Genomic DNA, 15,471 nt, shown 5'->3' with positions numbered 1-15,471 from the left:
CTGGTGATATAAAATATCAAACAATTGGCAACATTGAAAAGACGGCCATGTTAGCTGTTTAGGAAATAATCTTATGTGAACACTATACAGTAGTGTGGGACTGGTTCCGTGAAAGATCTCACGTTTTTCATAAGATGTAGGTGTAATACTCTTGCAACATCGTCATGCTAGTAATTTGCTCCATTCTTTCCTGTTTTTCATCATCATCATCATCATCATCATCATCATCATCATCATATTTATTCACATTCTGCGTATATAATTTAACTTTTTTACTTACTTCCAACATTTCGCTTATATAATTAATTTTATACAAACGTATTTTCCATCAAATATATTTCAAATTCAAAATGTGGATATCCCTGCGATATCTTCATATATTATAGGATTCACATCTCACCAAGTATGTCTATTTCAAGGCATAAAGAACGAAAAAATACAAGAAAGAGAAAAACCTTATACAAAATTGCAGTTATTTCGTAAGTACAAAGAAACATAGTGTTAGTTTTGGAATAAAAAGATCTAGCTGTACTCTGGATACAATCACACAAGCTTTTGTTGGCTTCAGCAGGCTTCAAAGTGCTTAACTAAAGTACAAAGCTCTACCCACGCAGTCTCCCGTATTCTTAGTCGAGGAATAAAAGCAACTCAATCCACGGGGTCCGACAGTCTTTTGTTGCAATCTCGTCGCTAAGAAATCAATGCAAATAATCTAATTGTCCCGGGTACTGTCATATCGTATCCAAGCTGTCAAGACTTCTTTTGGATAAGCACAGGTAGAAGCATTGGTTCCAGGTAGAACGTATTGAACACAAATTCAAGTAAGTTTAGAAAGAACGCAGTTTACAAACAAATTAGGTGCGCAAGGAGAAACTGTTTTATGGTGCCCCCAACCATTTTATGTCTCCAGACAAGAAAACGAAGTTGGATGGAACAGCAGTTTTAAACCAATACCAACTGCATGCCAAACCGTGAGGGTTGTCCAAAAGATGTTCAACTTCTTTACATATGCACTCTTTTAAAGTCAGGGTGAAGAAAGAATGATAAGAGTTCGGGGCAGAAGAAGATATCAGATGATAGACGACATTAAGATATGTGGATCCTATGCGGAAACAAAGAGGAAGGAAAGATTGGAGAAAGCTGGGTTTGCAGTGAAAGATCTGCTCTTGGGCAGAACACTAAATGAATGCATGAATTCTACTAAAGTATTTCAAGACCTTCAGTGATCTAAACTTGTGTATCCAAATATATTATGGAGTGATATACCCATACTTATCATATGGCATTGAAATATGATGAATTGCATAAAAAAATTCACACAATCAGATTATTTAGATTGCAAAAAAAAAAATGCATAAGGATTACATACAATCTGAAATCTGCGGAAATGTGCAAATCGATACTTGTAAATAATAAACTACTTACTTTACTGCATATTCACTCTATGCATATAAAGCTATTCTTCTTGCAATAAAAAATGGACGTATAAAGAACAACAATATTGACTAATATTACACTAGACACAATAATGATTATTACAGAGAAGGTTTTAGTAAAAAAAAATCTGACAAAAATTTATATGTACAGGGTCTACTGTTATATAACAGACTACCAATTGATATTAAGCAACATAGAAACTATAAATTTAAATCAGAATTAAAAATGTATTTGATTAGAAAATGTTTATATAATTTGGATGATTTATAAGGATAACTGTGTACTGTATTTGGTTCGTACTTAGTTCTATGTATATTACTTACTCCATTGAAAATGTCAGACACTTGCGCTACAAGTCTATTGACAATAAGGAATATCTATCCATCCTTCTACTCGTATCCATCTATTCATCTATCTATCCATTCGTATCCACCCATCTATTCGTATCCATCCATTCGTTTCTATCTATCTATCTATCTATCTATCTATCTATCTATCTATCTATCTATCTATCTATCTATCTATCTATCTATCTATCTATCTATCTATCTATCTATCTATCCATTCGTATCCATCCATTCGTTTCTATCTATCTATCTATCTATCTATCTATCTATCTATCTATCCATTCGTATCCATCCATCTATTCGTATCCATCCATTCGTTTCTATCTATCTATCCATTCGTATCCATCCATCTATTCGTATCCATCCATTCGTTTCTATCTATCTATCTATCTATCTATCTATCTATCTATCTATCTATCTATCTATCTATCTATCTATCTATCTATCTATCTATCTATCTATCTATCTATCCATTCGTATCCATCCATCTATTCGTATCCATCCATTCGTTTCTATTTATCTATCTATCTATCTATCTACCTACCTATCCATTCGTATCCATCCATCTATTCGTATCCATCCATTCGTTTCTATCTATCTATCTATCTATCCATTCGTATCCATCCATCTATTCGTATCCATCCATTCGTTTCTATCTATCTATCTATCTATCTATCTATCTATCTATCTATCTATCCATTCGTATCCATCCATCTATTCGTATCCATCCATTCGTTTCTATCTATCTATCTATCTATCTATCTATCTATCTATCTATCTATCTATCTATCTATCTATCTATCTATCTATCTATCTATCTATCTATCTATCTATCCATTCGTATCCATCCATCCATTCGTATCCATCCATCCATTCGTATCCATCCATTCGTTTCTATCTATCTATCTATCTATCTATCTATCTATCTATCTATCTATCTATCTATCTATCTATCTATCTATCTATCTATCTATCTATCTATCTATCTATCTATCTATCTATCTATCTATCTATCTATCCATCCATCCATCCATCGATCTATCCATCCATCCATCGATCTATCCTATTCTTATAATTATTATCATCTTCTTAGTCCACTATCTTCTTTAATATAATGTTGATGTTGATGAGGACGACGACGACAAAGTTGACGATTTTCTCAAACATGATATCCTGAACAAAATTAAAGTATGAAACTAAAATCCGACAAAAAGGACGCTGAATAGGAATCAAGCAATTAAAGTATGTTTTAATTTCTTTCTTTCTTTCTTTCTTTCTTTCTTTCTTTCTTTCTTTCTTTCTTTCTTTCTTTCTTTATCTTAGTTTAACCTCTCCCTTTTAGGTTCATTTATACGACCCATGCCACAGGACCTTACAGGAAGACTGTTTTAATACCTACATTACAAAATTTGGTATTTATTTTATGTGCGTGATAATCGACACACCTTGCTATCACATTTACACAGCCGCGATCATCACGTCGATATTACTATCATCAACATCACCATCGTGATCATAATCATCATGAAGTCATAATGCATTTTGGCTAGGGCTGGGGACGGAGCGGTTCGGTTCGGAGCAGTTATTGTGACGTCAGTACTCGGTTGAAGCGAGTACAAATTTGTGGCGGCAGATTTAAAATTTAGATAGATTGAGTCGATTTTAGAACGTACTTTGTAAGTGAAACCAAGCGTGTTTTAAAAGCATTGTAGTAAAGCGCTTTCGCTTTGCCAATTGACGAGAAAAAGTGCTTCTCTTCATTGCAAAATGGCGGTTGCAAATTTCATTTGTGTGATTACAACTATTTGCGGAGTTATTTTGTATGAAAGGCCTATTTAACTTTCAGTGTTGTTATATATGACAGACGAAATAAAATTGACAAAATAATTTATAATACTAACAGCTAATAAATTAACATGTGAGGTAAATGTTAAACGCTGCAGCTAAGTAAAAAAGAAAATAGAAAGAAACGAGCTCCATGAAGCGCTGCCTAAAACACTTAAAAATAACACACAGAAAATTATTTACTATTACGGAAAGTGGATAAAATAATCAATAAAACGTGGAATCTTAAACTGAAGAACATAATGTTTATTTATTTTATAACATTACTAGGCTTCAGTACAACCATGTTCTCTTTGGTGAAGATTAATATTATTGAAAAATTAAAGTAATTAGGTAACATAATTCGTAGAAATAAATACAAATAAAATTATAACTGATGAGGTAACACAAATCCAATAAACACAAATAGAATAAAAATATAATGCATTTCCTTTTTTTAACATTATTAATCAAACATTCTAATATGATGATGATAATAATAATAATAATAATAATAATAATAGCAATGATAATAATAAGAATAATACTTATGGCTTTTAAGGAACCCGGAGGTTCATTGCCACCCTCACATAAACCCGCCATCTGTCCCTATCCTGGGCAAGGTTAATCCAGTCTCTATAATCATATCCACCTCCCTCAAATACATTTGAATATTAATCTCCCATTTACGTCTCGACCTCCTCAAAGGTCTTATTTCCTCCGGCCTCTCAACTAACACTCTATATGCATTTCTGGATTCGCCCATACGTACTACATGCCCTGCCCACCTCAAACGTCTGGATTTAATGTTCCTAATTATGTCAGGTGAAGAATAAAATGCATGCAGTTCTGCGTTATGTAAATTTCTCCATTCTCCTGTAACTTCATCCCTCTCAGCCCCAAATATTTTCCTAAGTATCTTATTCTCAAACACACTTAGGCCTAAGCTCTGTTCCTCTCTCAAAGTGTGAGTCCAAGTTTCACAACCATATAGAAGAGCCAGTTATATAATTGTTTTATGAATTCTAACTTTCAGTATTTTTGACAGCAGACTGGAGGATAAAAGCTTCTCAACCGAATAATAAAACGCATTTGTCATATTTATTCTGCGTTTAATTTTCTCCCGAGCGTCATTTATATTTGTTACTGTTGTTCCCAGGTATTTGAATTTTTCCAGCTCTTCAAAGGATAAATTTCCAACTTTCATATTTCCATTTCCAACAATATTCTCCTCACGAGACATAATCATATACTTTGTCTTTTCGGGATTTACTTTCACACCTAGTCTATCTCTTTACTTGCATCAAGTAAAATTCCCGTGTCTTCCCTAATTTTTTGTGGATTTTCTCCTGATATAGTCACGTCATCAGCATAAACAAGGAGCTGATGTAACCCGTTCAATCCATACTTTCTCTGTTATCCTGGACTTTAATATTATTATTATTATTATTATTATTATTATTATTATTATTATTATGTACAGTAATATGTTCAAACTATCAGTGTTCATTAGGCCCACATGGCAGGTCATATAATAGGATGAACTCCTCTTCAGTACTAGAGGCCCTTCAGAACGCCTTGGGGATAAGGAAATAATTTGTCCTGCAGCAGAAAACAGTACCTGCTAGAATTACGTAAAACACGTGAACTCTGTTTGAACTGACCGGTAACGGCTACGGTTAACCGAGTATTATAACTTCGGTGCTCCGCTGCCAACCACATAAACCGATAGAACCGAGTAACTCAACAGTTCTACTCGCTCCGTCCCCAGCTCTAATTTTGGCTTACCTCTCGTTTCACTTCAGAAAGTGTCAGCTGATTTATGGATGGTGCAATAAGAAGTCAGTGCGATTTATTTGAATGAAATCGGCCTAGTTATGAGATAAATAGTGCATCGGGACACTGCCGGAGGGACACGTCCCGTCTGCATTGCACCCGTACAGAGCCCACCGCAGACGCGGCTCTATCGAAGTGTGGAGGCATTCGGTGGCAAATTTAGCAACAAAATCATTTAAATTTAAATCCGCCATTCAATGCAAATGACTGCACACGTACATGAAATGGTGACGTTATGACATCGGAATTATATTGTCATTATCACGAAAAACGACCAAAGAAACGTGAAGGATCCAGATGTAAAACAGGACATTATTGTCACGACATTGACGACACGACCACGTCACGGCATATTCATACCAACAACACTGTAGAATGTTGTATTTTACGCTAATATAGTAGTTACTCATTCTTGACACTGAATCTAAAATTAGCGGGTTTCATTTCGGTCAAGTGCGAAAGAATTTTAATGACGATATTGTAATGAACATGACTTTCTTCGAAAGGGAAATGAAGCCTGTAATCTCGTGTAGTAGATTTCTGGTAAGTAATGTAAACCTGGCTCTACAGTAAAGCGTTTTGGAACTCCAGCGGATGAAAACCCATGCGTAGTTAATAAATTAATTCATTCATTCATTCATCATTCATTCATGCATGCATGCATGCATCCATCCATCCATCCATCCATCCATCCATCAGCTCGTTACCCTAACATTTTGTAATCTTTTTTTTTTTTTTTTGTATCTAAATTATCTACAAAATGTTTTAAACTGTTGAAAGAAGATTTGTTGTTGTTTAGTTATCTGTCCGAAGACAGATTTGATTCTCATAAGTGACACTAATATGACACCTCTCATGGGGCACCTAAGCCAGGAGATAATGGGTTGGGATGGCCAGTTCTTTTCCCCATCCATTGCAGACATCACTGACTAGTAACATATTATACTAATCAGATTTCTGATGTATAAAAACAATTGTTTCTTCTCCGATACCGTGGATTTTACAACAAAAAATTACCGCCCTTCTCACTTTCAGCATCCCACTTACTTCTTCCAGAAAAAAGTATTTATGGCTTTGAAAGTTTGCCTTTGCATGTCTTACTAACTCCTCGTCTTTGCATTTCTATTTCCTTCTATTTCCATGTCTCACTACCGGTACGTCTCTATCTCTGCATATTTCACTACTTCCCTATGTTTGTATGTCTCACTGTCTCCCTATCTTTTTTATATTGCTATCCCTATATCTTTGCATGTCTTACTATCTAACTAAATTATCGTGGAACTCGTGGAAAGTTTGGTCAAGTAAGCGACTTCTTTGCCATACCATTTTTAAGCTTTCGTTTATAGAACCTAGTCGAGTATGGCTTTTTGATTGTAGGTTTGGACTTGATCATTTTAAAGGATTGCATTTTAATTCAAATATCTTTACGGTCCCGAACAAGTACCGATCCCAGAGGAGGCTCGTCGATAACCATGATAAACGGCGGCTGATGTTGACTTGTACAAGACACGCGATTCCAGAAGCCAGCTCCGACCCGGCTCCTGCGGACGGAATTTGCTTGGCAACGCGCGGCTAAAAAAAATCCTGTCCAGGAAGTTTTGAGAGAGAACACGTACGGTACGAATGCTACGAGTCAAAGATCAAAGCCAGTATCCAGTACCTAGGCGCTTAGAGAGGCAATGTCCGAGAGTGGGCAGCGGCGTGCAGGCCTGTTCCATCAAAACTAATTCATTCCAGTGGTGGTGGTTCGTCTAAGCTTGGTGAACTGTTTATACAGACTTCATATTACACGTGGAAACTGAAGAATCGTCACGAAAGCTCTGACCCTGCATGAAGTGAGTGCGTTAATATATTATGTTCTCGTCGCATGTGCGCTCAAGTCTGTACCCACTTTAAGATTACTTACACATAAAATTTACGTACAGTATTCGCGATTTCATCGCATCTAAGTACGAGCTATTTTCGTCAATTTTGTCCAAAACACTCGCAGCAAAATTTAACCTCTTATTTTTATTACCGGGCTTGATCTGCTGTATGATTCGAATTTTGTATGCTCGAAGACGGAGCCTTTTGTGTAGATTCTATACTGTAGAACATTATGAACAATACTCCGAGGAATCTGGAGTTGCAAACTTGCTTTTCGGATTGATTTTCTTGGGCTTCTTGTAAAAGAGGTTCATATGAATTCAATGTTCTCTTTAGAAACTTTTAGCACAGTCTAGTATATATAGTCACGAAGCTTGAGTTGATGAGGTTGCTAGGAACAATAGACTGTGCAGGTACTATTTCGCATTGTCTGTAATGAGGGATAGTAGCGATCCTAGTGGTTAGCAACTATTTATGGATGCATATTTATTACATATGGAGCTTCGTGACTGTATATACTAGACACTGCTCGACAACAAGCTTCCTGTTTGCTTCAACTTTGCATTCCAGACCATTATTCTCTTATAGTCAGGAATGGGATCATGTCTTTGAAGGTTGTATTCCCGACGAAATCGGCGTTGAACATGCTTCACAGACTTTGTTTCTGCTAACCAAAGAACACACGAGACTTTCTGCTGAACAGTCCACATGTTTAGTTTTACAGGATTAGCACAGTCTAGTATATACAGTCACGAAGCTCAATACGTAGTAAATATGCATCCATAGAAAGTTGCTAACCACTTGGATCGCTACTATCGCCTCATTACAGACAATGCGAAATAGTACCTGCACAGTCTATTGTTCCTACTACCCTCATAAACTCAAGCTTCGTGACTGTATATACTAGACTGTGAGATTAGTTTGCTGTTACTTATTTATTTCTCCATGTCAATCATTGTTACATTATTACAGAAATTGCAAGATCTGCATTACCAAACCTGACTAGATATATTTCTCTGTCATATATATTTGGATTATCATTTATTTTATTGGTGTTTTAAGCGGGATATGGTGTATGTTACTATGTCTATATACTTCCAGATTTTAAGAACTAATATTATAGTAGATCCCCGATTTATCCGTCACCAAAGAGACTGGGACATGGTCGGAACACAAAGAAATGTAACATACAAAATTAAAACACTTCACTACACAAAATGAATTAGTTAATAACTTTTGTTCGTGAACTTATGTAATGGTTCTACTTCAGACTTAGGAGAGAAAACAAAAGATCTACTGTTATTGTAGAACAATATTATAGCAGGTAAGTGCACATTGTAACTTCGAACTATGAAAATGTCTGCTACATTTTCTTTTCTTTAGCAGACAACATTAAACAAACTGTTACCGGTACAGTAAACACACAAGGGTAAATACACATAAGAATGCATCTAGTCTATTCACAATGCATGTTCATTATTTAAATACGAAATGACAATGGCAATGTTAACACCATTAGTTTCAGTTATGCAATAGAATAACTGGTACTCCTGCTACGACCCTGAGATTTCAAGGGATCTGTGTCCAAGTACAACCACGAGGACAAGACTATGAGTATATTACTATACAGTAATTTGAGGACGCTACCTAATGATGACTATGCATGAATAATAGGATGCGAAACTTATTGATCTTCCCTTTTCAAATGGGGAAACGGAAACGAAAACGAGAACGAGACCGGAAATATTGTTAAAATGAATGTATTTAAATGTGAGCATTCACAATTAACTATTGTGAACGCTCACATTTAAATACATTTACTTTAATATTATTTCCGTTCTCGTTCTCGTTCTCGTTTCCGTTCCCGGTTTATTGTGAACCAGCCTTTAATGTGGAAATTGATCTTGCTGCCACTTGTTTTTCTCCGGATAACGAAGTTAATTACTCAGTGGCGGTTCTAGATGCTTAAAACTGGGGGAGGCCTGGATTGGAACAGAAAGCAAAGAATGTCCAAGTGCAAGAAAAATTTAAAAGTGCATGCAAAATAAAAAAAAATCATGGAATTATAATTTCGCACTTATTCGCAAAAGCTCCTTTATTTTGCATTTTATACTCAATTTCATATTTCATCGCAGATTAGAAAGCCACCGTAATGTATGAAATTCCCTCTCTAAGGCGTAATTACGTAGCATTTGGACACTTTTCGCATTTATCGCGACTGCGAAAATCTACTATCTCTACCAATTACTAACAACAAATATTCTTGCGATCAAAAAGACCCCAGATAAGTAGGATGAAATTCTAGAGCAGCTAAGTTGTGACAGTTAATAAGTTGCAAATTTTCAACGAAATTCGCTTTGTTATTATCCATCATTATTAGGGCGCGGATATTGTTGATCTAAAAATCTACTTAAAATGATCATTAAAATGTCCTTAAAGCAATGGAAAAATAACATAAAATTAAAAGAAAATGACATTGAAATATTATGGGAAAATAACATAAAATTAAAAGAAAATGACATTTAAATATTACGGGAAAATAACATAAAATTAAAAGAAAATGACATTTAAATGTTATGGGAAAATAACATAAAATTAAAAGAAAATGACATTTAAATATTATGGGAAAATAACATAAAATTAAAAGAAAATGACATTTAAATATTATTCACCATACTCGCACCACAACTTCTTAAAAATTAGTCACCTTGTTTCAAATCTCGGAGAGAAGAGGCAACTTCCTGGAATTTAGCTAAGTAAGATAAAGGAAAAGAACATGCAACATAATGAAAGTTTTAAGGGAAAACTATAGATTTTAATTAGGATTTAAAATGTGTTTCAATCAGAGGTGGTCCATGTCAGTGACTTCATTCTCTGTATCCTTCCGCGCTTCACTTTTGTTATCAGATCTTCCAGATGAGGGAGTGTGAATGACCTAAACAAATTGTGGGCGCAGCGTGCATTCTTGCAATCTTTGTGTTAAAAATACTGTCTACTACAACAGACATCCCTTCCGAACCATTTTGAGGACACAACGTCCTGTCCAGGACATGGTGAAAGTTTACCTCCTTCCAAACATAAATACTAAAGACACCCTCGTACCGACAAAAGAACAGTAGCGGTCAAAGCCCTCACTTAAACTAAGCTCTTGTCAAGCATTTCATATTACTTCCTTTGTGTGAAGTAAAGCGCCTTCATTGGAATGAGGGATGGACCTTGAATTTTATAGTTTGGAACAAACTCTGAACTTCACTGTTACTCACATATTCAGTAGGTAATTACTACTGATCTATTTGCTTAGAAAAAGATTTAACAGACCTATCAGTAAAGAAGAACGTAAAATGCATTCCAAATGATCTAAAAGTTCTTCAAAGCATTAAAAATGACCAAAACATGCCGAAAAAAATACAAAAATGATCTATTAGTTCAAAAACGTCAAAAAAAAATGCAAAAAATGCAATATAAGAAATTATTTTTTTACGTTGATATTAACATAGAAAGGACTTCCATATTAATAGGCAGTGTCCTAATGTGAACAATAAGAAGATGACTTTCCATCACATCCGCCCCCTAATCATCGTCATCCGAAACAGTTCCGCGATGACCTCTGAGCCCAATGTCTTGACGAGCACAAAGTAACGCGACCCGGGCCATTGTTGCCACAGCTGAACGATTACGCAATATGTCATCTTTGTGTTTCTCGCTTAGCTTTCAAATCACCGTGCCGCTACATTCACTTTACAGAAAACTGTGCCATTTTACTATTGAAAATTTATGACATTTACTACCAACATGCTTTGCAAGTTTTTCTCCTATTTTTTTTTTCAACTGCAAAATCCAGATTTAGTGAAAACATGTTCAGTATTGCTTGAATCAGGTTGAACAAAATGGCGGCAAGGAAAACAGAAAACTGCATATTTCTGATCAGAGTATTCAATGGATTTATACCTATCAAATCGTTTACTGTTAAAACTTCTGTTCTTATTACACAATAACGTTTGTTTGTAATCTAAATTAACATGACATCTTCTGAAATATGAGCGAAATTTGCCACGGCTGGATACAAATTCTCTCAGTATGGAATGGAATTGAGTAAAAATAATGTACGTTTTAACCGGCTGTGTATATCAGAAAAGAAAAGTTATTTGTGATGCAGCAATTTTATTATTACTATTTTCCCACAAACGTATTTGTTTCAAGTTCGGCAGAAATCTGTCATGTGTACTGTGGTTATTTGATGAAAAACTGGACAGATGAACATATGGCAGAAACACTTTCAAAGAGATTATCCGATCCAAATTTATCTTTAGACTGACGTCTTGAGTGAATGATGTTTCACATTTATCAAGCCTGCGCAGAACTGTGCCCCGTGTGTCACGGTGTGAGCATTGCTTGTCGCTTCAATTTCACGTACATAAATCAACTCTATAGGAGGCTGTACATTCGAACAGCATACAAGAGATCAAACAGCTTCTGTGACTCAGTAGCGGCCCGCGGTTACAAAGGTTGGCAGTTCTGCTTGAAAAATAGTGTCTTTAGCAAACGCATGCTGTTTATTGCATCTAAATCGGATAACGCGTGTAATTACAGCCCGTTCTCAAAGTTGACTGTGCACTCGAAATTGTACTCCATCCGTGCGCTACACCTCTCCCACCTGGTACAATTAGTCACGTAGTGGAGATTTGCCCCACCAGCTTTTCTAGTTTTTTAAGTCAAATTAACTAAATCCTTCACTCCAGTGTTTGTCCATGTATTTTCTCCCCTAAACAGAATACAAGGGTGAGGGAGAAAGCGTCTTCATGTGCGCAGCAAAAAACCAATCGTTTCCATTACACATTTCGGTATTAAAATGACTATACTTGGGAAGGTCTATGTTGGCAGAGCTACCTGATGCCTTGGGAAGGGTCAGGGAGGGTGAGTTGAACTAATCCTGGGACACAGACACTTGTATAACAGTATTTCCTCTTTCTTTCCTCCCTCTCCCTCACCAAACCAGTCCATCTGGAGACGTTGTCAGTGGTGGATGTTATTACAACTGTGTGTTAACATTTTTCAGTGTAGTTTGAGAAGGTGCCTATAATCATTTTATAATTAAAATGTTAGAAGTATTGTGCTTTATATTAGGTCTACTTGTCCTAGTGTTTGTGATTCTTGGTGTAGGAACAAGAGGAAAGCCACTGCAGTCTGACGCCAGGGAAATAGTGTGCAATGTACATAAGTTTTTCGTAGAGGAGTACGATGCCTTGAAAGTCGGAAATCCTACAATAAGCGTAGTCGAAGTAGCAAAGCGAACTGCTGTTGCGTGTGGAGTATCTGAACGCACTGTTTACCGTATCCTAAATGAAAAGAGAGAAGCAGATGAATCAGGAAGAAGAGTTTCAACTCCGGGCAAAAAGCGGCCGCAAAGAACGCCCACGAAAACCAATATAGACTCATTCACTGCTGCCGCCATCAAGAGGCAGATTTATTCTTTGTATAAGGCTGATTTCATTCCGAGTGTGGAAGATATTCGTGATGCTCTCGATAAGTCTGGCTTATTTTCTGGCAGTAAATGGTCGGTCCGGGAATTATTAAAAAAACTCAATTTCCGTTACGCTAAGAATAACTTCGGACGGAAGCTTCTGCTAGAGAAACCCGACATAATTGCTAAGCGATTCCATTTCTTAAGGAGGATGCGCGACTTAAGAATAACCGGCCGCCCTATCGTTTACCTAGACGAAACATGGATAAACATCAATCACACGAAGAGCAAAATTTGGATTTGTGAAGATGGTGACATCCCTCTGAACGTGCCCCTAGGAAAAGGAGGACGATTTATTATTGTGCATGCTGGATCTTCTTCTGGATTTATACCAGGAGCCTATCACAGTTTTAAGTCCAAATCTACCAACGATCCTCATGAGGAAATGAACGCCGTTAATTTCAAACATTGGTTCGAAAACAAACTCCTTCCGAACATTCCACAAAACAGCATTATAGTAATGGATAACGCCTCTTACCATTCTGTACAGTTAAATAAAGCTCCCACTTCTGCATCTTCTAAATCAGACATGCAGTCTTGGTTACGTCAGAACAACATAGAGTACGACCCAAAGGCGACAAAAATCGTACTGTACGACATAATAAAATTGAAAAAGGAAAAAATGGTAAGGTACGAACTGGATACATTAGCTCAAAGTGAACCACACCGGCATACCGTAGTACGACTGCCACCATACCACTGCAATTTTAGTGCCATTGAGTTCATCTGGGCTCAAGTGAAAAATGATGTCGCTAAACACAATGTATCTTTCAAATCCAGTGAAGTTATAAAATTATTTGAAGAAGCGTTGTCCAAGGTTACGCCAGAGAATTGGAAAAATGCGTGTGAACATATTAAAAAGGAAGAGGATTTTTATTGGGAAAGGGATGGAATGATTGACAAGGCGGTGGATCGTTTCGTAATAAGTTTGGACTCTGATAGTGACGACGATGACGGTGACGACAACATGGAAGTAGAAGTAGAAGAATCCGCCACTGCACATACAAACAGTTTCATGGAGGGTGTCTGTCTCTTGCCACCATCCCCCCCGCAGAGTTCCGGTCAGCCACTGAGTGAGTGAGAGGTAAGAAATATATCTTTCTCTGTCTAAATTTCTCTGCCAACTAAAGAATTCTATACTATAGTAGGCTACATGATTTCCTCGACTTTTTCCAGAAATGCAATATTTAAATTTTGTGTAGGACGTCCTAATTTCTTGAGTTAACATGCAATTTCTCTTTTAATTTCGAAAAGGGTTGGTCGATTAGGTTTTCATTTCATTCATTTCTCATATAAAATATTTCCTTAGACACACTGACTAATCACATCACACTACCCACAGTACTATAGCACACTGGAACTGTAACGATATTCAGTAGTCCAGAAGCCTAACGCAGGTCATAAAGAGATGAGGGTGTTGGTGGTTCTTTTGTGTATTCGGAGAGAGCTGCTTCGGTTGTAGCTCTAATGCAGTCTTATGGGACAGTGAAGAAAACCAGTTTTCTGCTGCCGACTACCCCACGTTGAACTTCAGAACTGCCGATCACAGATCCGAAAAGTACACTACAGCTAAAATTCTCGAGCAGTTCAAGGCTCCTACAGACAGTAAAATCTCGAATCGAAGGAGAATGAATTGGAAAAATAAATGAAACAATGAACTAGATTACATAAAAGCACGTTTAACATTTTTAATTTTTTCAGGTCCATTTAAATGGCGGTTCTGCAGATCTTATTGTAGAGCCTCCCCTGTTCTGTGTATTGGCATTCTTCAGAATTCAGTTTCTCTTTCCTTCTCAATTCACCGAGTTGCTGCATAATTTCATAGTCTGTGAATAGTCACTATTATTGGTATACTTATTAAATACAGCAATACCATTTATAGCAGTGGTATTCAATACACGGCCCGCGGGTCGCATGCGGCTCTCAAATACATTTATTGCGCTTCTTGAACTAATATTATTATTAGGCTTACTATTTTTCAGATTTTTTTTTTTTTGTTTCATTGCTGTAGCATGTGCAACTGGAGGAAACTTTGGTTACCCTGTATCATTACTGCCAGTGAGGTGTTCAACAACGACACGTTTTCTTTTTCTAAAAGAAAAAAAAGTAGTGTCATGTCTCATGTGCTTAATAAGTCTTGATCTATCTGCGGTTAGATCTGTGCCCGGCAGAAGTTTCAACACAACCCGTTGTCGCCATCCCGGCTGCAACGAGACGGAAACTCTTGGTCACGTGTTGGGATTCTGTCGAAAAACGGAGCTGCTGTGCAACAATCGACACCATAAGGCCAGGAACGGTATCGCTGATGTCCTCAAGCGTCGTGGATGGGAGGTACACGAGGAGATCCACTGCGTTTCATCCTTAGATTCGAACAGAAGAGCAGATATTGTAGTCATCCACAGGACTCAATCTAAGGGATTAGTTCTTGATCCTACAATCCGGTTTGAGAGGGGTGGCCTGCAGGCACAACACGTTGATGAGGAGAAGAAATCCATTTATGAGTCCTGCATCCCTTATCTAAGTGAGAAATATAACATTCCCACTAGTCAGTGGAGTGTTTCTGGTCTTTTGTTTGGTGCACGTGGCACACTTCCTAAATTCACATGTGATATTTTAAAAGCACTCGGACTGCGATTTTTT

At 36.8% G+C, this 15,471-nt stretch overlaps 1 long non-coding RNA gene across 1 annotated transcript in view; it reads right to left on the bottom strand.

The window, feature by feature from the left end:
• The window catches only part of LOC138695272 (uncharacterized), a 166,369-nt gene that overhangs the window by 33,641 nt on the left and 117,257 nt on the right, over nt 1-15,471 (bottom strand). The window lies entirely within an intron of this gene.

The sequence above is a fragment of the Periplaneta americana genome, chromosome 2 (assembly GCF_040183065.1).
Source record: "Periplaneta americana isolate PAMFEO1 chromosome 2, P.americana_PAMFEO1_priV1, whole genome shotgun sequence".
In the NCBI taxonomy this organism is placed as follows: domain Eukaryota; kingdom Metazoa; phylum Arthropoda; class Insecta; order Blattodea; family Blattidae; genus Periplaneta; species Periplaneta americana.
The sequence above is the reverse complement of the archived record's forward strand: the minus strand, read 5'-3'. Positions and strand labels throughout refer to the sequence as shown.